Raw genomic sequence first — 23,441 nt, 5'->3', positions numbered from 1 at the left:
TTCGCGGGCAAGTGCTCTACCATCTGAGCTACCGAAGCACGACTCACGCCCGGTACTCACAGCTTTACTTCTGACAGTATCTCGTCTCCTACCTTCCAAACTTTACAGAAGCTCTCCTGCGAACCTTGCACATATTTAATTACTGTCTGCCACCCAACAATTGGTTCTTGGGTTGTGTAGCACTTCGCCAGAATCAATCAAACAAGAAACGATTATGGATTATAGTTTTTTGGTAAACGTGGAACGGCGTATTTTTTAAATATTTTTTATTTGTGGACTGGTGCTTTTCATGGAAGTTTTTGAAGACTGCTTTCGGCTAAGGGTTCCTGCAGAATAATTTTCTTTGTTTTGTGAATGCTTAGGAGCTGTTACAAATTCTATACTTGACAGTGAATGAAATTTTCTACAACAATTCACTAGTCCTTAACTTAGATTGTTGCTGAATACTAATTTCACCGGTCTGACAGTGATACCTTAATTTCGCAACCCATGATTATTAGTAGAGTTTTTGTACACTACATTCCATTAAAATTGATACACCAAGAAGAAATGCAGATGATAAACGGGTATTCATTGGATAGATATATTATACTAGAACTGACGTGTGATTACATTTTCACGCAATTTGGGTGCATAGATCCTGAGAAATCAGTACCCAGAACAACCACCTCTGGCCGTAATAACGGCCTTGGTACGCCTGGGCCTTGAGTCTGACAGAGCTTGGATGGCGTGTACAGGTACAGCTGCCCATGTAGCTTCAGCACGATACCAAAGTTCAAGAGTAGTGACTGGCGTATTGTGACAGTCCCCCAGCCAAAACATCACACCACACAAAATCCAGAGAGCAGCAGGTCGTAGTAAACATGTCGAGTCGGTTTTTTCCAGCAGCTGGCATAAAATAGAGATTTGAAGGACTAGGCTAATACGTTGGAACCATGCTCGTTATATAAGAAACCCGAATAACGTGTTCGCTGAGTGATTTCATGAGCCTCATTTGCACACAACTGGGTCAATGAGTAGGTGTGCTAATTTCATGAGGACGACAGGTATCGACAGCAAACAAAGCTTCAGCGTCAACCTTGTCTGTTGATGGAGGCATAGCAGAATTTCAAAGAAGAAACAGACCAAACGGGCATCGACATAATTCAATGTTGAAAGTTGAAAATTGGTGTCAGACCAGGACTCGAACTCGAATTTATCACTTAATGTTAGACGTTGCCTTAACTGCCTCGGTCACCTGGACACGCTTCCGGCTGACCCAAATTCTCGGCCGGTCACAAGCTAGTAGCGCCCTCTATCCATTCACTTACTTGAAACTTCCTGGCAGATTAAAACTGTGCGCTGGACTGAGACTCGAACTCGGGACCTTTGCCTTAGGACACAAGGTACTGGCAGAACTGAAGCTGTGAGGACGGGTCGTGAGTCGTGCTTGGGTACCTCAGATGGTAGAGCGCTTGACCGCGAAAGGCAAAGGTCCCGAGTTCGAGTCTCGGGCCGGCACAAAGTTTTAATCTGCCAGGAAATTTCATATCAGCGCACACTCCGCTGCCGAGTAAAAATCTCATTCTGGAAACATCCCCCAGGCTGTGGTTAAACCATGTATCTGCTCATCCTTTCTTGCAGGAGCGCTAGTTCTGCAAGGTTGCGGAAGAGCTTCTGTGAGGTTTGGAAAGTATGAGACAAAGTACTGGCAGAGTTGAAGCTGTGAGGACGAGTAGTGAGTCGTGCTTGAGTAGCAGAGTTGGTAGAGCAGTTGCCCGCGAAAGGCAAAGGTCCCGCGTTCTAGTCACGGTCTGGCACACAGTTTTAATCTACCAGGAAGCATCATATGAGCGCACACCCAGCTGCAGACTGAAAATCTCATTCTGGATTCACCTACTTGCTTGCTGTGAGTCCTGTATTCGCGCAAGAGGTATGGAGCGTGTTGTGCATCCGCACTTAAGTTATCAAGGCAATCATGCCGACATGTATACTAAATATATGCGTGATTTGTGTTCTGTTTTATTTGTCTGATAAAATAGACATCGTGCATTTATACAGCATGTATCAGAATTGTAAAATTCTTGATTTACAGGAACCGCTGAATACAAAAATTGATTCATATTAGCGTCAACATATGTGTTCGAAACTACCTTACTAATATTTCTATTGTAAATCATGTGTACGGACGTAGTTTTTGCCAACTGCCGTTACGTAGCTATTCAGTCATATGCCGGTTCTGTCTAATGAATATCTGATTATTTTACAATTATTGTTTCTGGATTGTTTGTAAGGCGTAGGAACTTGGGGAAGAAGGATACCCACAGATATTGTGCTGGCATGGGCTTTGAAACCATAATTATCTTCTTCAACAAATAACAAAATAGCCATTTCGCAAACTGAATTAAAATATGTAGTCCAGTTATAGTTACTGAAGCATGGACATTAGAACAACACATTTCTGAACTAACAGTTCCCCAGCACAGTAATAAAACAATTTCAAATTAAAAATAAGCTACTCCAGTAACACTAAAATTAGGTGCACAATAAGAACACAATCAATTCGCAACATTTGATCTCTTAGAAAAAAATACAGTAATTATAAACTGAAAATAGCTTGCAAACAGTCCCACTTAACCCAACCAACAAAATGAGAGAAACAGCCCTCGGATTTCAGTGGGCATTCTCACGTTTACCTTTAAATGTATAGCACCTCCACTAGCCATTCTCTTCACCAACTACTCACTATTAGCAACACTCCTACCAACCATCTAAAATATTACTTGTTCAAAACTAGCAACTGTAATTTTCTGTACAACAATGTATTCAGAATTGGTTACGCTCGTAGCGTAATAATCACACACGAAATTGAAACAGCTTTCGTTTCGAGAAAACAATTGCGTTGCCAGCGTACAAGAAAAAGTAGTAAGCTCACGCATCACGTTGTGCACACCACCCTTCCTCCTGGAATACGACTGACAAATCACTACTCTCGGTGCACATTGCTTGTGCCTTCTCACCGTGCACTAAAGAGAACTTAAATAAAATCAACCGACCAATATTTCACTGTTGCACATTTCCGCTACTGCTGTCTTCCGGATTAGGCAGACGAAATGTGATACTACGTCTCCAAACTCATAGTTCTACACGTCAACTTGATTAGTCGCTTGGTTGCCACTTCCTCCAATGATTTAAGGAATTCTGATGGAATGCTATCTGTTCTTTATATTTTATTTTTTCACAGGTTTTTCAAAGATCTCTTAAGTAGTATTAGTAAACTGCTTATGTCTTTCATGTGAACTCCCGTTTTATCCAGATATCAGACAAGTCCTCCTCGTTTTAGGGACATTCAATGTGGCCCTTCCCCTACCTCCTCTCCTCTTATCCGACCAGTTTGCTTTACAATCTTTATATTGACGCACTTGCCTTTAATCTCACTGAGTTTCTTTAAATTTCCTGTATGCTGATACAGCTCATCAGACTATCATCTCATTTATGATTCTGTCACACTTTTCCTGCAGCCAGTTCACCTTCGCATCCTAGAACTTTTTGTTTATTTTAGTTCCGTGTGGCTTATATTTCAGTGTCCCTGCATTTCCCTAAATAATTTTCCACTTTTTTATTTCGCCGATCAAATTTACTATTTCTTCTGTTACGCAAGGTTCTTAACAGTTACCTTCCTTCAGCCTACGCTCGTAAGTCCAACTAAAGTGATTGCTTTTTTTTTTTTTACAGATGTCCATTCCTTGTCAGCTGAACTGCCTACCGTGCTATTCATTATCGCAGCATGAACTTCAAATACATCTGATAATTACTCAGTATCACTGTATCTCACTACTTTGCACAATGAGTCCCTGGACAAGTGTGCTCGACTTAAGCCTAATTTTCATCACCACTAGCTTGTGTTCCGTGTCTACAGATGGCCTTACAACGCAGCATCTGATTTCTGAACGTTTGTGTGACTGTGATGTAGTCCAACTGATACCGTCCTACATCTCCAGACCTTTTCCAAATATACGTCTTCCTATTGGAATTTGTGTCGTTGTATTGTCTATCACTAGTTGAACTTTACTGCAGAACTCAATTAGCTTTTCTTCCTCCCATTCCTGCTACCAAGTGCATATTGTACGATAACTGTCTTCGGTTCCTTCCCCTAATTCTACCTCCCAGTCTTCCATGGTGCCGGCCGAAATGGCTAAACGGTTCTAGGCGCTTCAGTCTGGAACCGCGCGACCGCTACCGTCGCAGGTTCGAATCCTGCCTCGGGCATGGATGGTTGTGATGTCCTTAAGTTAGTTAGGTTTAAGTAGTTCTAAGGTCTAGGGGACTGATGACCTCTGATATTAAGTCCCATAGTGCTCAGAGCCATTTGAACCATTTTTCTTCCATGGTTATCAAATTATTATTTGCTTTCACTTACTACGTTATCCGTTCAATATCCTTATACACTTCCTGTACCCGTTCATAGCCTGCGTGACGTAGGAAGAGGACAGCTGATGCAGCTTTGTGAAGACAATAATTCAATTTTTCTCAAAATGACATTGTCTGAGAACAAAATGAGACAAAGTGGTTGCGATAACTGTCATTTGTTGCACTTTGGACTGTATTACAAGTGAGAAATGCAATACACCAGAAAATTAATTTCAAGCACAAATTGAAATCATTATATATGGTTGACAACTGTTTCTACTCCAACAAATTTTTTACAAATGTGTATAACGCTTGTATGTGGGTGTCTGGCTGTAATTAAATGTGAATCACTATGCGTAAAAAAGAACTCTGGTAGAAAAGTCTAATGGAAAAGACTATTGTACAGATTGTCAGTAAGTTATATTTTTCCTTGCCAATGGGCATTATAAGTGTAAACTATCTCGTTCAACATTACAAAGAGAGAACGGTTTTGTGGTCCATGGAACAAGCTAACAATCTTTTGAAAATAACCTGAGGGAATGCTGGCCGACATCGTCGAAAACCAACGCATCTCGACAGATAATGCACTCTGTCATTTTAAGGCATTTTCCAATTTGTGCCTTGGAAATTATGTGGGTTACTTGTCATAATATCGGATTTTGACGTATTTATACGGTCACATTCTCGCGAGTGATAAGAGCATGCAACACGCTGGGAAAACTCAACTTCTTCTTGTTCAATTTGCTGAACATTTTAGTCTGCATACCTCATAAGGTACAAATTCCTTATCAATAATGGCTGGAAGCTCTCACATACTGTGTATTCTATTGATATGTTGACTAACAAACTTTTTAAGCTATTGGTCTATAAAAACCTAGAAATATTATTGCTTCACTTATTTCCAAATTTTACATCGTAATACCATCGTCAGTGCTATCTGATACCATGTCCGAAACACCTGCTTGTACGTTTAGGATGATAGGTTCAGGGCTCATATCCGTCTGGAACACACTATGAAAATGTTCCTTCTGAAACTTTTCAGTGGACCCACATGATTGTTTCACGCACAAGCGATTCAAAGTCTGTTATCTTAAAAGTTTAGTTTTTTTATCTCAGGTACCTTTTAATCTGTGCCAAATGAGTTATATCGGTTTATACTGACATGATATTTCAGTAAACGTAAAACTACATGACGACATTCACGTGCAAGAAAGTTAAATTTGTATGTTCCTTCACTTGACTTTTATAAATTAACGAGCTACAGAAGTTCGGCACTAGTCTGGTTTATACAATGCGGAATATTTTTATTCCTAAGCCAGAGCACAATATGCGCTTTCCTGGTTTTTGTTTTCGTGTTTTGTCTGTAACAGCTGAATGATAATTGTCATATTAATTACAGTGACTGACTTCTAAAAAAGATATGGCAAGAATTTTTCATTGAACCATTTCTTCAAACTGATGGCGATAAAATCTGAATAAGAGTCACTGTTGTTGATTTTACACCCAAATACAAGTTTAATCTCAACAACAAACCTAGAAGAAGAGAATAATTATCTTAGAACCCTTTCCAATGGGATTCTTAAAACCACCAGTATCATCACTTATTTTCCAGCAGGTAGTCATGAAACGATCCTGATTCACCGATGTTTCATCGAAGTACTACACTTCTAAAGAACCTCTTTCTCTTATACCGTGCACCTTGATAATGCATGTGGTTCGTGCTGCACCTATGTCAGTTCTTTCAATCAAAAACACTCTTCTTAACACATTTGGAACAAATATCTCTTAAAATTCATTGCATTGACGAAGCGCTACCTTTGAAGCCAATTTTCTCATGCATAATTTAACGAAGTTTTGTGATATCGGGTATTCACTACTTGTATACATTTCAAACACGGACCGTTTTAAAATATCGTTGTCAAAAACCAATCATTTGTGCTATAGCTGTCTTGTGGTTTCGATTTTTTTCAGGCAAAAGGAAACCAAATTTTCGTGAGATTTCTGTAGCTTTGACACCTTGATTTATTATTCTCTGAACAGTTCTCTTACCGACATGTACCTGCGCAATTCGTTTCTGTATCTTCCGAACGTCAAAAATAGGAATACCACCTTAAGATCCACATTTGAAATAATTGTAAATGCGATAAAGAAACTTACTCGCCTGCTTCTGAAGCTTTCACGTTTATTTCCGTCACCTGGCATATTTATTAGGAAATCGCACTAAAATATTTACAGGGAGACATTCACAGCTATACTGCAAAAAGAAAGTAGCGTTGAAAATTGAATGAATAATTCGGTCGCTCCGTGAATGAAGTGCATTGTCGTCGAGTGCAACAACGCGAAATACGGGAGAGAGACTCTCGCAGTCTAGTTGTAAGACGCGGCTTGGCGCTGGCAGAATGAATCTTATTTTCTGCTTGCAGCTGATGGAAGGGGATTCGCAGAACGGCTGAAAATTGGGCCGCCGTCGAATTATATGAAAGGGACACATAGTCAACCGCCATGTCGCTTGCCGAATGAAATCATAGCATTAATACAAAGAGAATGGTAGCATTAAATCACAAAGAAAAATCATGTACGGCTGCCAACATAGACACTTAGGTGTCGCGTCGGGATCGTGGATCTGTTGAATCCCCGTCAATGGTTGAACGACTTCAGATAAATCGACCTGCAAAGAATCTGCAACTACGAAATACGAGAGGCACTTCTTGAAAGAATCTTGTTACTCTATGCTCATACGATACATGTGACTCAAGAGCATAATCAATGAACGAGGTTAAAACTTACAAGTTTTATGTTTGAAAAACAGGCATAATTATCAAGAAATATCGTCAGATGAAAAGAAACTTTATTTTAAGAGGATTCTCCTGCAAGTGAATTTGAGTGGATAATGGTACCAGCGAGCAATTTTGGAAGGAGATGTGCAATGTACATGTCAGTGTTCAGCTTAGGTGGCTAGTGAAGCTCGGAATTTTCTGTTTAATTTACGCCAACAAAATTAACATAGAACGTTAGCCAGAATTTTGTTACTTCTTTCTGTCTGTGTGGCTTCCCCCACCGTTCAGCCTAATTCCAAAGACGCAAAGAGATATATAGCGAGTGAAGAAGTGGATTTCTTGTGAATTAAATTTTCTCACTGGATGATTTCTCTTATCAGTGGCATCAGTCATTAATAAGATAAATAATATGTGACTACGTTCCTTGAGGATTTTTTTTACATGTAATGAGTATTCTGACAATCCAATATCAAGCTCCTTGTTTAACCATAGCAATACCAACGTGTTTTCCATAACGCACATTACCAGAGGGCTAGTTTATCCCCACCTTAAAAAAACTGAAAAAAGCAAACTTCGTTAATTGTTGCAGACGTGGTAACAACACACTTCTTAATGTGATATTGATGTTCAAGTAAGGTCCTGAACCTGAAAATATTGAATATGAAGTTCACTGGGAAAGTGACATCTACTAGTAACATTTAAATTTTTGGGTTATGTTTAAGTGAAAAAACAACATTTAATAAATCTGGCAGAAGACTTAATTAAAAAAAATATTTTTTTCAGAAATTTAAAATGTAATGTATCTGGTTAGATTAAAATATTTTCATAAAATGTGCATAATTTACCCCTCCCCCCCCTCTCCCTCTAGCGGTTGGTATCGCTAAGGTTAATGCGTTGATAATTGTAATTGTAATTGTTTACTTAAAGCTGTAACCTTAATTGTCTAGATATTGCAAAAAAATTTTATTCGTTGCAACAAATTGTTGATTTACGTGCATTGTTTAAAGTATGTTGAATTACCTGGAATATGCCTTGTAAAAGATTGCGACCAATTTCCTTTGTGGAGGCCTATAGAAAATAAAAATCATTTATTGTATTAAAACCTTTCTCTCCTGCAATCCAATACCTACCGCTTCCCTGCTTCATTCAGGTGCTACCATGGAATAATTTAAGAATAAGCATATGGTAAACATTAGTTCATTGGTAGAACAGTAGGAAAATGTGATCAGTCTGTGAAGGACATTGATTACAAAACACTCATGGGACGTACAACAGAATAATGGTCATGTGCGTGAGACCTGTACCAAATACGACTAACTAAGGATAGTCAATATATACAAAGTTTAGTGGGACACTCTGTCCCTGCAACTAGATCACAACTGCGGGTTAATGCCAAAACAGGACTTGAATATAAGTTCCACAGACATTAAACAAAAAGCATTAATATGCATACATCTCCACTGGTTATTCTGCTCTCAGAGAAACAAGACAGAGCCAAGCAGCAAAAAGGATACCCACATGTATAACCGAAGCAACAGTAGTACTTCACTGTTTGACCACAAGCCTCTTCCACGTGAATCACGTCAATTACTTAAATAAACTGACGGGACCCAAAGCTCAGTTAAAATGATAATTGAAATTAAAACCTTGATTTTTTAAAGAAATCAAGTAACTCAGTACTGAGTTTTCCCAAAGACTTATATCACACGCCCAAAAGGGCCTTCCAAAAACAGAAATACTGAGTCTATTACTTCCTAATCCGGTCTCACACCCGCCGTGGCACAATACAAAAAAGGAATAACAACGAACTACTCAACTTAGTCTGGAATGGGAGAGCACTGGACGCCGACTTTTCCCGTAGATCCGTCCAGCTCCGTGTGCGACACGCCTCTCGACACCACACAACCCCCGGGAGGAAGACATGACGCAGCAGATATGATACGACGAGGGCCATAGTCGATGGCGTCAGTAGGACCACGAGCGCGCCCTTAAGGAAGCCGCCAGGCTCACAGGGTGTCGATATCGATGGAGACGTAGGTATTCTCGGTTTCTTCCGTAGACCGGTGATGTGGCGAAAACAGCACACCTTAATCGTGTGGAATGTGTAGGGGTGTCGACGCGATACATCATTCCAAAGACTGGTAGGGTTTCTGTATAGTGATACCGAGTACAGGATCTAACCGTATATTTTCTAGATTGCCCTGTCTTTCTTGTAAGTGAAAAAACACTGTTGGCACCCACCTACATGGGGAGGATTGATCATCACGATAAAATAAGAGAAATCAGGGCTCGCACAGAAAATTATAAGTGCTCGTTTTTCCCGCGCGCCGTTCGAGAGTGTAACGGTAGAGAGACAGCTTGAAGGTGAAACTTCCTGGCAGATTAAAACTGTGTGACGGACCGAGACTCGACCTCGGGACCTTTGCCTTTCGCGGCCAAGTGCTCTACCATCAGAGCTACACAAGCACGACTCACGCCCCGTCCTCACAGCTTTACTTCTGCCAGTACCTCGTCTCCTGTGGAGCTGCGAGGACGGGCGTGAGTCGTGCTTGGGTAGCTCATATGGTAGAGCACTTGGCCGAGGAAGGCAAAGGTCCCGTGTTCGAATCTCGGTGCGGCATACAGTTTTAATCTGCCGGGAAGTTTCATATCAGCGCACACTCCGCTGCAGAGTGGAAATGTCATTCAGCTTGAAGGTAGTTCACTGAACCCTCTGCTAGGCACTTTATTGTGAATAGCAGAGTAATCACGTAGATGTAGATGAAGGGCGAATGATGAAGAATTTGCTGGAATATAAGAGTCTTGTATTATTTACAAGAAATGATAGGAAGAGTGGCACATAAAGGAATAAAAGCAGATTGATTTCCCATTACTAAATTACTAAGCCGTTCTGTATATTGCAGGCAAGAACAATTAAACACAGATCTATTGCACTTCTTATATGCAATTGACAACACGATTTTACAAGTTGAATGACCAACTATTAAAAACCTTGGATAACTACAGCATCAAGAAATTTTTAAAACAGATATATTCTAAAAAATTGTAATGTAGAATAAATTCGGAATTATTTCATTACATATCACCACACAAACAAAATAAGACACAATACATTTATGGACGTTCACTGAAGTTGTTTCAAAAATAGAAACTAGAAACTCGTTTGGCAACCAAACAAACAGTCTCTTACACCGATTTGACAAAACTCTTGGGATAGGGATATGCTCATATATAGATGGCTGTAGTATTGCGTACATAAGGCAGAAAACGGCAGTGCATTTGCGGATCTATCATTTATACTCAGGTTATTCAAGTGAGAAGGCGTCCGACGTGATTGTGGGTGCACGACGGGAATTATCAAACTTTGAATGTTGAATGACTGTTGCAGCTAAACGCATGGGACATTCCATTTCGGAAATCATTAGGAAATTCACTATTCCCAGATCCACAGGGTCAAGAGTGTGCCGAGAATACTAAATTTCAGGTACAACTGGTACAACTGGCTCTAAGCACAATGGGACTTAACATCTGAGGTCATCAGTGCCCTAGACTTAGAACTTTTAAACCTAATTTAACCTAAGGACATCACACACATCCATGCCCGAGGCAGGATTCGAACTTCCGACCGTAGCAGCAGCGCGGATCCGGACTGAAGCGCCTAGAACCGCTCGTCCACAGCGGCCGGCTTTCAGGCCCAACCTGCCACTACAGACAGTGCAGTAGCCGACAGTCTTCACTTAATGAGCGAGAGAAGCGGCATTTGCGTAGAGTGTCAATGCTAATAGACAAGCAGAAATCAATGTGGGACGTACGACGATCGTATCCATTACGGGAGTGCGGTGAAATTTGGCATTAATGGGCTATGACAGCAGACGACCGACGCGAGTATATTTGCTAACAGCACGATACCGTCTGCAGCGCTTCTGCTGGTCTCGTGAACACATCGGTTGGATCCTAGACGACTGTAGAACCGGGGCCTGGTAAGCTAATGGCAGGGTTCGAGTATGACGCAGACCCCATGTTGTCAACAAGTCACTGTGCAAGCTGATGATGGCTCCATAAAAGTATGAGATGTGATATATGAGACAGACTGTGTCCTCCGGTCCAACTGAAGTAATCATTGACTGGAAATGTTTATGTTAGTCTACTTGGAGAACATTTGCAGCCATTAAGGACTCCATGTCCCCAAACAAAGACAGAATATTTATAAATGACATTGCGCCGTGTCACCGGGCCACAATTGTTCGCGAATGGTTTGAAGAACATTCTGCACAATTCGAACGAACGATATGGCCAGCCAGATCGTCGCCCGATTTGAATTCCATCGTATGTTTATGGAAGGTAATCGAGAGATCAGTTCACGCGCTAAAATCCGCTACAGTTTCACAATTATGGACGGTTAGAAATTTCTGCAGGGGACTTCAGACATGTTGAATCTATGCCAATTCGTCGTGCTGCACCACGCCGTGTAAAAGCAAGGCCCGCACGATACCGCGAGGTATCCCATGACTTTTGTAACCACAGTGGATTTAGTCATAGAGAAGCAATTTATATCCTAATAAGACATTAATATTCCTCCTTCTGTACGAAAGATGGTGCTGCATTTCTGATGACTTCATCGGCAAAAGTTCTTTAAACCCCATCTTGCTTCCTTCCCTTTTGTGCTTGTGAAAAACTCGTCACGTCAGTTGTGTTCAAAAAATGGTTCAGATGGCTCTGAGCACTATGGGACTTAACATCTGAGGTCATCAGTCCCCTAGAACTTAGAACTACTTAAACCTCACTAACCTAAGGACATCACGCACACCCAAGCCCGAGGCAGGATTCGAACCTGCGACCGTAGCAGTCACGCGGTTCCGGACTGAAGTGCCTAGAACCGCACGGCCACCACGGCTGGCACGTCAGTTGTGTGAACAACGCATTATACACCCACATAAAACAGTAAAGTGTAATTGAAAGTGAGCCGTGGTAAAATTTGCTGTTTTGGAGAGCGCACGGCAGCGCGTAGTGTGAAATAGTCGCCCTCCATTTCTGGCGGTGGCGCCGCTGTGCCAATCGCAGCTTTGGTGTCTCCCTCTGGTGTGAAAGGGGAAAGGTAGCCTCCGACTCATCAAACTCCTCACAGGCTGGACATGGGGGTTGCACCCCTCTACCATCATCCACACCTACAAATCCTTAATTCGTCCCATCCTCTGTTATGCCAGTCCCGCCTTGATATCTCTCCCCCCCCCCCCCAAACTCTATAAGTCCCTCCAGATCCTTGAGCGTCATGCACTCTGCCTCGACTTCTGTATACGCCTCCCATCCCGCATGCGGATCCTCTATGTCCTCATTCCTTACCCCCATCTGCTCCTGTTCCTCGAACATATCCGCATCGTCTACACCTCCCGCCGCCTTGATCCCTCTCACCCCCTGGTTGCTCTTCTCCTCTCTCATCCCCGCCCCCTGCCACGTCTTCACTGTTGTGTGCCCCCTACCCTCCATCTCTACACCATTCATCTCCTTTCCCAAGGTGGCTTCCATCAACTCCCCCTCCCAGATGATGCCCTCTCTCCCTCCATTTATCCCTCCTATCAACTCTGATCCTCACTCCCCCTCCTTTCCTCTGTCCTTTTCCTGGGCTCCCTCTCGCCCCCCCGCTTCCATCCTCTTTTTCCCCACCTCCTCTCTCTCTGCCCCCTTCTCTCCCCCGAGTCCTTTTGCATTTCCCTCCTCAGCCTCTTCTCATTCCCTCTTGCATCTGCCCACCCCCTTATGAGTCCTCACCCTACTTGGTTCCCCCCTTTCGTTTTTTCCTCTCCTCCTTGTTTTTACCCCTCCTCCAGGTCCCCCCCCCCCATCTGCCTTTGGCTCAGGAGTGTCCTCTTTGTGCCGCCATTTTCGTGCAGTGTTTTACAGTGAGTGTTCCGTGTTGTGTCTTTTGGGAAGTGTTGCGAACGGCCATCATACTGTCGCTGGGTGTAATTTTTTCCCTCTTGTGAACAGAAACCAGACTGTCGCCATGTTTTTTTAATTGTGTGTCTCCTATGTTACTTGTCTGATACCTGTGTATTTTATTAACATTGCCAACCCCTTTGCTTTCTGTTTTAACTTTCCGCATTTTTGCGCCATTTTACGCTTTAAGTCACCGTTTTATCGCCTGTTTTTCTTGTTTCCTTTCTTCTTCCGTTTTTAAAAAACTCTGTAGGCTGTAGAGCAGCGTACTAAGCTGCTGCCAGCCCGCCCCCTTCGGGGGGAATTGAAAATCAATAAAGAAAGAAAAAAAAAATCGCTAGGCGGCGAGTCTGGTTAGTTGATCAGCCGGGTCAGTGTGGGGAAGTCAGTGTCTGTCTGTCGTCCGGAGTTGGAGTATGTGTTAGGCCGCCAGTCTGCTCGAGTTTGTTCAGCAATGGTCATTGGCGGTTGGATCGATCGGTTGGTTGGTCGCGGACTGTGACACAAGATGACTTGTCCGTCTTGAGCGTCGGCGCATGTGAGGTCGCCACGTCAGTCCAGTGGCCCTCACCGTATAGCGAGGGGTAGTGGCTTCGCGGCCGACACGAGAGCAACAGGAGTCAACCCACGACATCGGTCTGGCCGGCGTGAGCTGCGACGCCTTGACACGGGAGATCGGCGCGCTTTCCTGCGTCCGTTGGAGGGGCTGGCAGCGAACGGTTAGGAAGAGCGTTTTGGGCGTGCTGCGCCAGGTCTTCGCCAAACGTCACAGTTTATTTAAAGTTAAGTGATTGGTGATATGTTGTTTCATTTACTTGTTAAATTCTACTTATGTTCTTGATCAGTCTCACGACCCCAGCTTGCTCGTCCGTCTGTCGTCCGCATTTGTTAGGCGGTTAGTGTCAGACAGACAGACAGACACTCTGTCTGTCGGTCTGCTGTACGTTAATACCTGCCTCTGTCATGTTTGTCGGATTCGGTGTTAACGAATTTATTGCTTGAAGGGTAACGGCTGAATTCCTGAAATATGTTTTTATCTTGCCTATCATCTTGATAGGCGGTATATGTGTAATGTAGAGCACGTTTGTATATTTTATGTAAGACTGCATTCCATAGATTTTTATTTAAATGGTCATTTTAGTATATAATGTTGCCACCCTTCAACCGTAAGAGTTTTTTTTAATCAAGTTGCACCTTCAGTAGAAAGTTAATTTTTTTAATGTTAGTGTTTTGTACCATTTCCATCCCTCCTATGGGGTGCATAGCTTATGTACTTGTGTGAGTTGTTAAAATTTTTAGTTTAAAGTAATCTGGTGTGTTGCAATGTAATCATTCAGAGGTTTTTGTGAGCGGTCGTGACTATGGCCGTGTCAACAGGGAGCGGCAAGGTTCTCAGCCCGAAAGCTCATACTGTCAAATTTGTTCTTTCTGCCTCTGAATAAATTGTAACTTGATATTTAGAGGATACTTTCTGATTATAATTTTAAATCTGTTAAAAAAGGGCTTTTAGGAATAAAATTTCCATTTGTTGAAAGAAATTTAATTTGTTTTCACCAGTTACTCTCTGGCAACTACTTCCATGCTCACATAGTGTGATTAAATGTGTTAATGTTCTTGGTGAATCGCTAGTAAATAAAGTAAATTCTTAAGAAACGTTTTGAAAGTACATGTTTCAGCAACGATTCTATTAAACCAAATTTCGTACAGTGTGCATAAAAGGAAGGCACAAATATAAATAGACATCCTTACGGTACTTCACTTCCCTTGCACCTCTGTGCGTTGTCTGTTTCCCTCTATAAGTTTCCCTTTGAAATGTTCTGAATCACAACTATGGCAGTGATCATTGCTCTGATGATTAAACGTGTCATGTCGGACATTAGGTATAGACTTGTACACTACCCCGTCGACTAGCTTTTCCATAAAAAAAAAGTCGTTCGTTCCGTAGATCCATCTAAGCTGCTGTATCTAGTGTCGTTCAGGAATAGAGACATCAATGAAACCCTGCGTCTGCTGAATCCAAAAGTAGGAGGAAAACGAGATTACCAGTAGAGACAATATGGCATTAAAGAAAAGTGTTCGACTGATACAATAAATTTACTGTTATCAGCAACAATGTAGTTTATTTGCACTAAGCATTTCAGAAGTTCAATCCACAACCATCAGATGGATACATGTGAATTAATACCACATGTACGCATTTTGTTCACGACCTTGCGGTAACCTGTGGCACTTCTAATTGAAGAAGACAAATACAAAGCACTATTTTCGTACACAGCTCATGGTAGTTGGGCCATGTAATAAACTAGTGTTCTGTTATTTTATTCTGACATGAAACACAAATTATAGGTTACGATATTTTTCTCTTCTCTGTAGAACCAAAGATACTTCTCTGTATCCATTTATCTCTTTATTTATCTGTTAATTTCCCTCCTTCAGTACATTCTGTTCAATTCGCCCAGTTAGGGAGCCATTTTCCTCTACATTTCGCTAGATTATGAATGCTAGGCGAAGGAATATTACAGAGAACACCTTACCGCCAGCCTCAGAACGAATAATTACAAAACTAATGTATGAATTTATTTTACTGCATTATAACGGAACTGAAAGAAGATACTAACATGTATGTTACAAGAACCAGTAGAGACACAATACGTTACCTCCCACTTGATGTACTAATTCTTGTGTCCTGCGTAGTTCTAACTAATGACGTACGACTGAGTATATTCTAGCACTCTGCTGGTACGTACAATTACTTGCTGTCAATATGTACGGAAAATAATTTCTCACTTGGATGACGCGTTAGCGTTACAGTAACCTAGTATTTATCAGGAACTGAAATGAAACACCTCCTCCACGAATTAGACTTTTAAATATGCTCTTTAAAAATGTTCCGTTACGTAATAATTATTAAATAAATACTTTTAATTAAAAACTTACAGTCGAGGAATTGCGCATATAGAAATGGGAAACTGTTCACACCATGTTGTATGATAAAGTGGCTTAAGTCACGATGGCAATATTGTAAATATTCGTGGAACTGCTGCCCTGGTCATCAAGTCTGAAACGTTAGATAGCAGTTTTCTTAAGACATGGGACGTACCTGCGCGTTAGGACGTCAATAAGCACTTTCGGATTATCCAATTACAACGATCGGGTTAAAACTTTCCAATTACGTAATTAACACAATTGATGAACACTTCCTTCATCATATCAATTAACTGATTTCGTCTAGTGCCTGGAAAACGTCTGGATTCTTTTTTAAATATTAAGTTAATATGCTTCACTAATTCGTCGATTATCCATCTATGACATCCATTACCAGCAAAAATATAAACTTCAGAAGCTTCTGTTACCACGTAAACAACAATACCAATATTATAAATGTGAAAGTAATTGTGTCTGATACGTTTTTACGACTATACCACTGATCAGATTTTGATGATAATGGGTATGGAGATAGTTTTGACACTGAAAGAGAACTCAGAAGGCATGTATTTATTGTTTTGAAGAATATCACGCGAATAAACCTGCCACCTGACAGGTCCCTATACGTTAATTCCCAAGACTTACCATTGGTCCCTGTCATCATATGCTCATTGGGCATACAGAAGAGTAGGATAACAGTAACTGCTACCCAGATGACTAGCGCACTTACTTCCGCATTTCTGTGTGTGCCCTCTCCACTGCATTCCCCGCGGGGTCAGGGATTTTCTCTGCCTCGTGATGGCTGGGTGTTGTGTGCTGTCCTTAGGTTAGTTAGGTTTAAGCAGTTCTAAGTTCTAGGGGACTTATGACCACAGCAGTTGAGTCCCATAGTGCTCAGAGCCATTTGAACCTCTCCACTGCTAATCTCGCGAGGTGATGCCCAGCGTCACCGGCACTGGTCAGCGAGAATACCACTTTCTAACGTCTTGATGGGAGAGCAGTGCCTCAAAGGAAGCAGATGAAACAGATTTTTATGGAGTATTTTCCTTATTTTCTTGGTAACTGCCTCCTTCTTTGACCACGGGATGGTGTAGTTTGCGTGACAGGAAGTATCGTGAGGTGTCACATCGATGGTCCTCGTTAACACCGGGTTTCTCCGAAAACACATTCTCATAATCTGCACGTAGCTGAGTCAGTTCATTTCGTTGCGCTTCAGTCAAATATGACTTTCATGGTTATCAGTTTCCTTTTTTCCTCGCTATTGTGTCTCACTGCTTAGAGCCACAAAACGCGTGGGTGTTTTCAGCTCGTTACTAAATGCGAATAAGTAGAAGGCCGAGTTGATAGGAGCTGAAGGAGTCCAGGTTGCAATAATATGCGGTACGGCACACTGTTATAGAGAAGGATTATTATTCAAGAGACACATAGTACAATGAAATGACTTATCTGCAGTAATTTGTAGGACTGCAGCTGCGGCTATGAACTGACAATCTCGTATAATGGAATACCATGAACTAATACAACATATTCTCAGGGACTAAGCGTGATGGACCCCCCTCAGAGAATCAATGCAAACTTTACAGAACTGGCTGAGGGTCGATTATGAAAGTGCGTCTGCCTAGGTTGAAATCTAGCTAAGAAGTGAACGAGGCACACTCCAGTTCCGCCGAGCTGCACAGCCCGCTAGAGTGCGCTGTGCTCGGCAGACAACGGGCTGCCAACCTTGTGTTGGCGCGGCGTTGTAGTAGTCTCTGTGGCAGTGATACTACACTTTCTGTCTTCACTAATAAACTATTTATAACATGCTTGTCTTGTACTTAAGTCAGAATATAAATTCATTATCTGTATGCCTTCGAATCTAAACTGAAAGCTCCGGCAATATTTACCGTTTACTTCCCGTGTCCTCAACAATGGCAAAATTACACCTCTACTCTTATTCATAAGGCTTACTTCCCCGCACAAGAGGTCACACCTAACCCCGTAACTACTAGGAACGAGCTTTTCATTATTTTATTTCCTACCGTAAACTCGACTTGCACCTGGTGCTTTATGATATGAGATTGTGCAAATGGCTCTAAGCACTATGGGACTTAACATCTATGGTCATCAGTCCCCTAGAACTTAGAACTACTGAAATCTAACTAACCTAAGGACATCACACAACACCCAGCCATCACGAGGCACAGAAAATCCCTAACCCCGCCGGGAATCGAACCCGGGAACCCGGGCGTGGGAAGCGAGAACGCTACCGCACGACCACGAGCTGCGGGCTGAGATTGTGCACCTATTGCACCTGTTACACGACAATTCTTCACAGGAAATACTGGTATTCTATTATTTTGACTGAAGTACTTGTAAAGATTTGCACTCACGACATTGATTGGCGCACCGGTATCGACTATAACCTGTATTGGTGCTCAGTACATATCTGCTTGCAATGTAGCCCGCACAACACTTTTGTCGGTTCGGTTACATTTCTGCGGTATGACTACAAGTTCATTTTCTATTTTTATTCCCTCATTGTATCTCAGCATAGAAAGTTTATGGCTGTCATCAGTGAAAGTGCCCTCACTACACCAGCCTGCAGCCAACAACGGAGAGCGTATTGTGGCTGTCTTTAGTTTAACGGATGAGCATTAGTGGGTTGACAGTTGTCTGTCACTTCCACTAATCTCACATTGTGGTTCTGGTTGTTGTTGTTGCTACTGTTGGGTTGGCCGCCCTGCCTCCCCGATGGTGTATTTTGATACTGTGCATGGCCCTGGTTTTGCGGTGGTCGGTTGTAATTCCCTGACATGTTCTGTGATTGACCTGGGTTGGCGTTCCATTGTGGCTCTGTGTTTTGTTGCCACTGTGGTGTCGGTTCATTATAATCACGCCACTGGTTTCGGTTATTCCGCCAGAGGCGAATTGCCGTTACCATTATATCCACTAGTCATGCGTCCATCATGACGTCTCTTCCGATTTTGACGATTATAACCGTTGCCGTTACAACCATAGCCATTGTTTGTGCCTCGATTCTGTTGCCGGTTCTCTTGCCTATTTCCGTTACCATTTGGTACTGAGTTACTACTGTTACTGTTCCTGCCATTGTAATCGGTTTTTTGTTGATTACAGCCTGCATGGTTTCACCTGTTTTCTGTTTTCATGTCTTCGATCAATAAGTCAACAGAATCCACATTTCGCCGGCTGGTGTGGCCGAGAGGTTCTAGGCGCTACAGTCTGGAACCGCGCGACCGCTACGGTCGCAGGTTCGAATTCTGCCTCGGGCATGGATGTGTGTGATGTCCTTAGGTTAACCAGGTTTAAGTAGTTCTAAGTTCTAGGGGACTCATGACCTCAGAAGTCCCATAGTGCTCAAAGCCATTTGAAGCCAATCCACATTTCCAGGAATTGTTCTATATCATATTCCGGTGCATTGATGAAATATTTTTTAATTTCACCGGGCAACTTCATTTTTATTAATCTGATTGTGTCGCGATCGGACATGGGCTCGTCCCAGTACCTGGTTTTGTTTATATACTTTTCAAAATATTTTCGTAACGTGCTCACCTTAGGATTGTACATTTCTGGACTGCACAACTCCTTGCGTAGTCTTTCTTAGACGCTATTGGACTAGAATTTTTGCATGAATGCACCTTCAAACAGTTGCATCGTTAGACATGTGCATGTGCCGCAACACCTTGAATAAAGGAGATCACGAACTGTATTCTTTGTCTTTCCGTCCGTCCTGGGAAACACATTCCTGAAACTCTTAATGAATACCACAGGATGGACATTTCGTTTTTCGCTATTGAAGGGTTGGAATGTCCTGTGATTTATCACATTGTCCTCCTTTTTGCACATCTGATTGCTACCTTCTGTGGCATACATTACTTCGTGATGTGCGCTGCTCGGTATCGCATATTGTTCGTGCCCGTAATCCGCGTTAGGTTGCGGTTGCGCACTCGCGCCCTGCATACCGTCTGCGTTATTATAGCAATCAGAACGTGGAGTCGGATTCATTATCTGTCCGCCACTGTTTACATTGCTTTCCGACACAGACAGTCTCCGCGCGACCTCCTGTTGCCAATTCGGCAACTCCTCTGTCACACGGGATTTGATCTGTGTTAATTCGGCGTGTAGTGCGGCAGCGCTAACGTCAATATTTACACTCGCGGCCGCAGTCGTTTGTTCTACAGATGTTTTTACATCGCTATCAATCTTTGCAGATATGTCGCGATCCTTTACTTCTAGCCCTTCTTTGAATTCTTTTTAGACTTTTTGAGCTTGCACTTCCAAATATGTATCAATACTTTTCCGTGCATCTAACTCCACATTATCCGCGCTGTTGATTAAAGTCTGGACATTGTCTTGTAGCCTGGCCTGCGATATCTGTAGTTTTTGCATCTCGCTGGCTGGACTTCGCACAAGATCAGCTATTCCTTTGCAAGCGTCTCGCGTCTTGGCAAGTTCGCTTTGGATACTGTTTAGTTTCGTTTCTAGCCTCTGGTCTCGCTCTCTGTCTTTCTGCTGACGCTCATGGAGCATTTGAGCAAGTTTCTCGTCCCTCTCCCTATCTCTTTCTTCTAACCTGCGCAGAAATTCTGCAAATGGGTCTGCAATCAGTGAGCATACTGGTGCCCCGCTTAATCTAGCCCTCGATTGGCCCCCCTGTCCAGGTAGTGGAGTTGTTGTTGTTCTATTCCCATTCTGCTGTGGAGCGTCATTCACCGTCCACAGATCTTCGCCCCCCGCTCCGAGGCGGTGGCTTGGGGTTAGTTTACGTTTTGCAAATGCTCCTCATTTTCCATGTTAACAGAATTTTGTTCGTCTGGTACGGATGTTTTAGGTTGTCCTATCTTACCCATGATAGATTCGCTTTAAGCCACTGACGAATCCTTAACACTGACACACACACGAATAATTATCCCCTCCAAATGTAAACATATAAATACACAAATACACACAATTTAATTTACACTCTAATTACTATTTTTTCACCGATGGTTTCTCATGTCCATATGGGTTCGATATTCCGCACAGAGCTACACAAGATGCGTGCACAATAGGCCTTAATTTGTTATTTCTTTTTCACGTACTCCTCTTTCTTTTCCCCACTTTTTCTTCTCCAGATCACCTCAGGGTGCGGTTTTGTTGTTGTACATCAATAAGAATTCATATAGGCATTAATATTTTACAACAAACAGGCACATACATAATTACATTTGTTATAATAGTGTCATATTAATAAATCTCGCATTTTCTTTGATCGGGCCTCAAAGTTGCGGCGTCAACCACGCCTCCGTCGGCCGTCGTAATTTAATTTATTATTTACTACAGAAATTGATTGGTAATGGTGACTGTTGCCGACTTACGTTGTGGGCATTGATCAAAATGATATTTCATTCAATTTTGATTTACAATTAAATGCTTTTGTGCAGTTGTCTCTTTCTATAAGAATATTAATTTTCGGTGGAAATTATTTGTTACGTTAATGACGTAAGAATCACTGCATCTTTAAACATGAGCATAGAAATTGAGCAATGGAATAAAGTTTTAATATTAATTTCCTCGGCTAGTCAGTTCACTTTGAAGCACGAAATCTTTAGTTATTAATTACAATTGCAGCCCACACACGCGCGAAAGTACTTTTCCTTACCTGAGTTAACCATTGTATTGTAGTCGGAGTAGTCTGGCTCACGGCTGTTGTACTGAAGATAAGAACCTTAAAGTAACGTATTCTCTGCAACGTCTGGCGGCTGTGGAGAAAAATGTATATTATGTTAATAGCGGGCGAGTTTTTCGCTTCTGGTAATTTTTATAAGTTAATATCACCACGTAATGGCGTCGTTGGCTGCATCGGCCGCTGCGATTGTTGCACTGTAAATTACTCGAATGCAGGTTAATTCAAGGAAGGCGGACATGAAATCGGGATCACTTCTTACAAATTAAAAGTGAAAAATAATATTAAATCAATAAAATGGTTCAAATGGCTCTGAGCTCTATGGGACTTAAATTCTAAGGTCATCAGTCCCCTAGATCTTAGAACTACTTAAACCTAACTAACCTAAAGACAGCACACACATCCATGCCCGAGGCAGTATTCTAAACTGCGACCGTAGTGTATTCATCTACTGGTCTCCCTCTACGCTTTTTACCCTCCACAGTTCTCTCCAATACTAAACTGGTGATCTCTTGTGCCTCAGTACGTGTCCTACCAACCGATCCATTCTTTTAGTCAGACTGTGCCAGAAATTTCTATTCTCCGCAATTCTGTTCAGTACCTCCTCATTGGTTACGTGATCTACACATCTAATTGTCAACGTTATTCTGTATCACCACATTTAGAAGCTTCTGTTCTCTTCTTGTCTAAACTATTTACCGTCGATGTTTCGCTTCCATACATGGTTACATCCCATACTATTACTTTCAGAAAAGACTTCCTCACACTCACATCTATACTTGATGTTAACAAATTTCTCTTCTTCAGAAACGTTTTCCTTGCCAGAGCCAGTCTACATTTTAAAGTATATCCTCTCTATTTCGACCATCACCAGTTGTTTTGCTACCCAGATAGCAAAACCCATCTACTACTTTAAGTGTCTTAGTTCCCAATCTAATTCCCTTCGCATCACCAGATTTAATTAGACTACGTTCCATTATCCTCTTTTTGCTTCTGTTGATGTTCATCTTATTTCCTCCTCTGAAAACAGTGACCATTCTGTTCAACTACTCTTCCAGGTCCTTTGCTGTCTCTGACACAATTACAATGTCACCGGCAGACGTAAAAGTTTTTATTTCTTCTCCGTGGATTTTAATTTCTACTCCAAAATTTTCTTTTGTTTCCTTTACTGCTTGCTCAATTACATATTGAATAACGTCGGAGATAGGCTACAACACTGTCTCACTCCATTTTTAATCGCTGCTTTCCTCTCGTGAACCTCGACTCTTATAACTGCCATCTGGGTTCTGTACAAATTGTAAATAGTTTTTCGCTTCCTCTATTATACCCCTACCACCTTCAGCATTTGAAAGAGGGTATTGCAGTCTAGAATGTCAAAAGCTTTCTCTAAGTCTATCTTCTAAGGTAAGTCGTAGTCAGTATTGCCTCGCGTGTTCAAACATTCGTATGGAATCCAAACTGATACACTAACGCCAATATTAGTATGCAAATCACCTTCACTTTCAATACTCGCTGTAATGGTCGGCCAGCATTAGTTATCTTCAAGATCCGTCGTGTTGAGTAGATGCAAGTCAAGAATGCATTTAACACCGCACTGAGTTTGGACGCGGTGGCTGCGAGAATCTGGATGTACCTGCTGCGATATTGCAGAGAAACTTGGCAGAAATGTAGCCACAGTACTTGATTGCTGGCAGCGGTGAACATAAGAATGTACGGTCGAAAGAAGCCCTGGCGCACGATGTCCGCATGGT

This window comes from Schistocerca nitens, chromosome 5 (assembly GCF_023898315.1).
Source record: "Schistocerca nitens isolate TAMUIC-IGC-003100 chromosome 5, iqSchNite1.1, whole genome shotgun sequence".
Lineage (NCBI taxonomy): Eukaryota > Metazoa > Arthropoda > Insecta > Orthoptera > Acrididae > Schistocerca > Schistocerca nitens.
Note: the sequence above shows the minus strand (reverse complement) of the source record.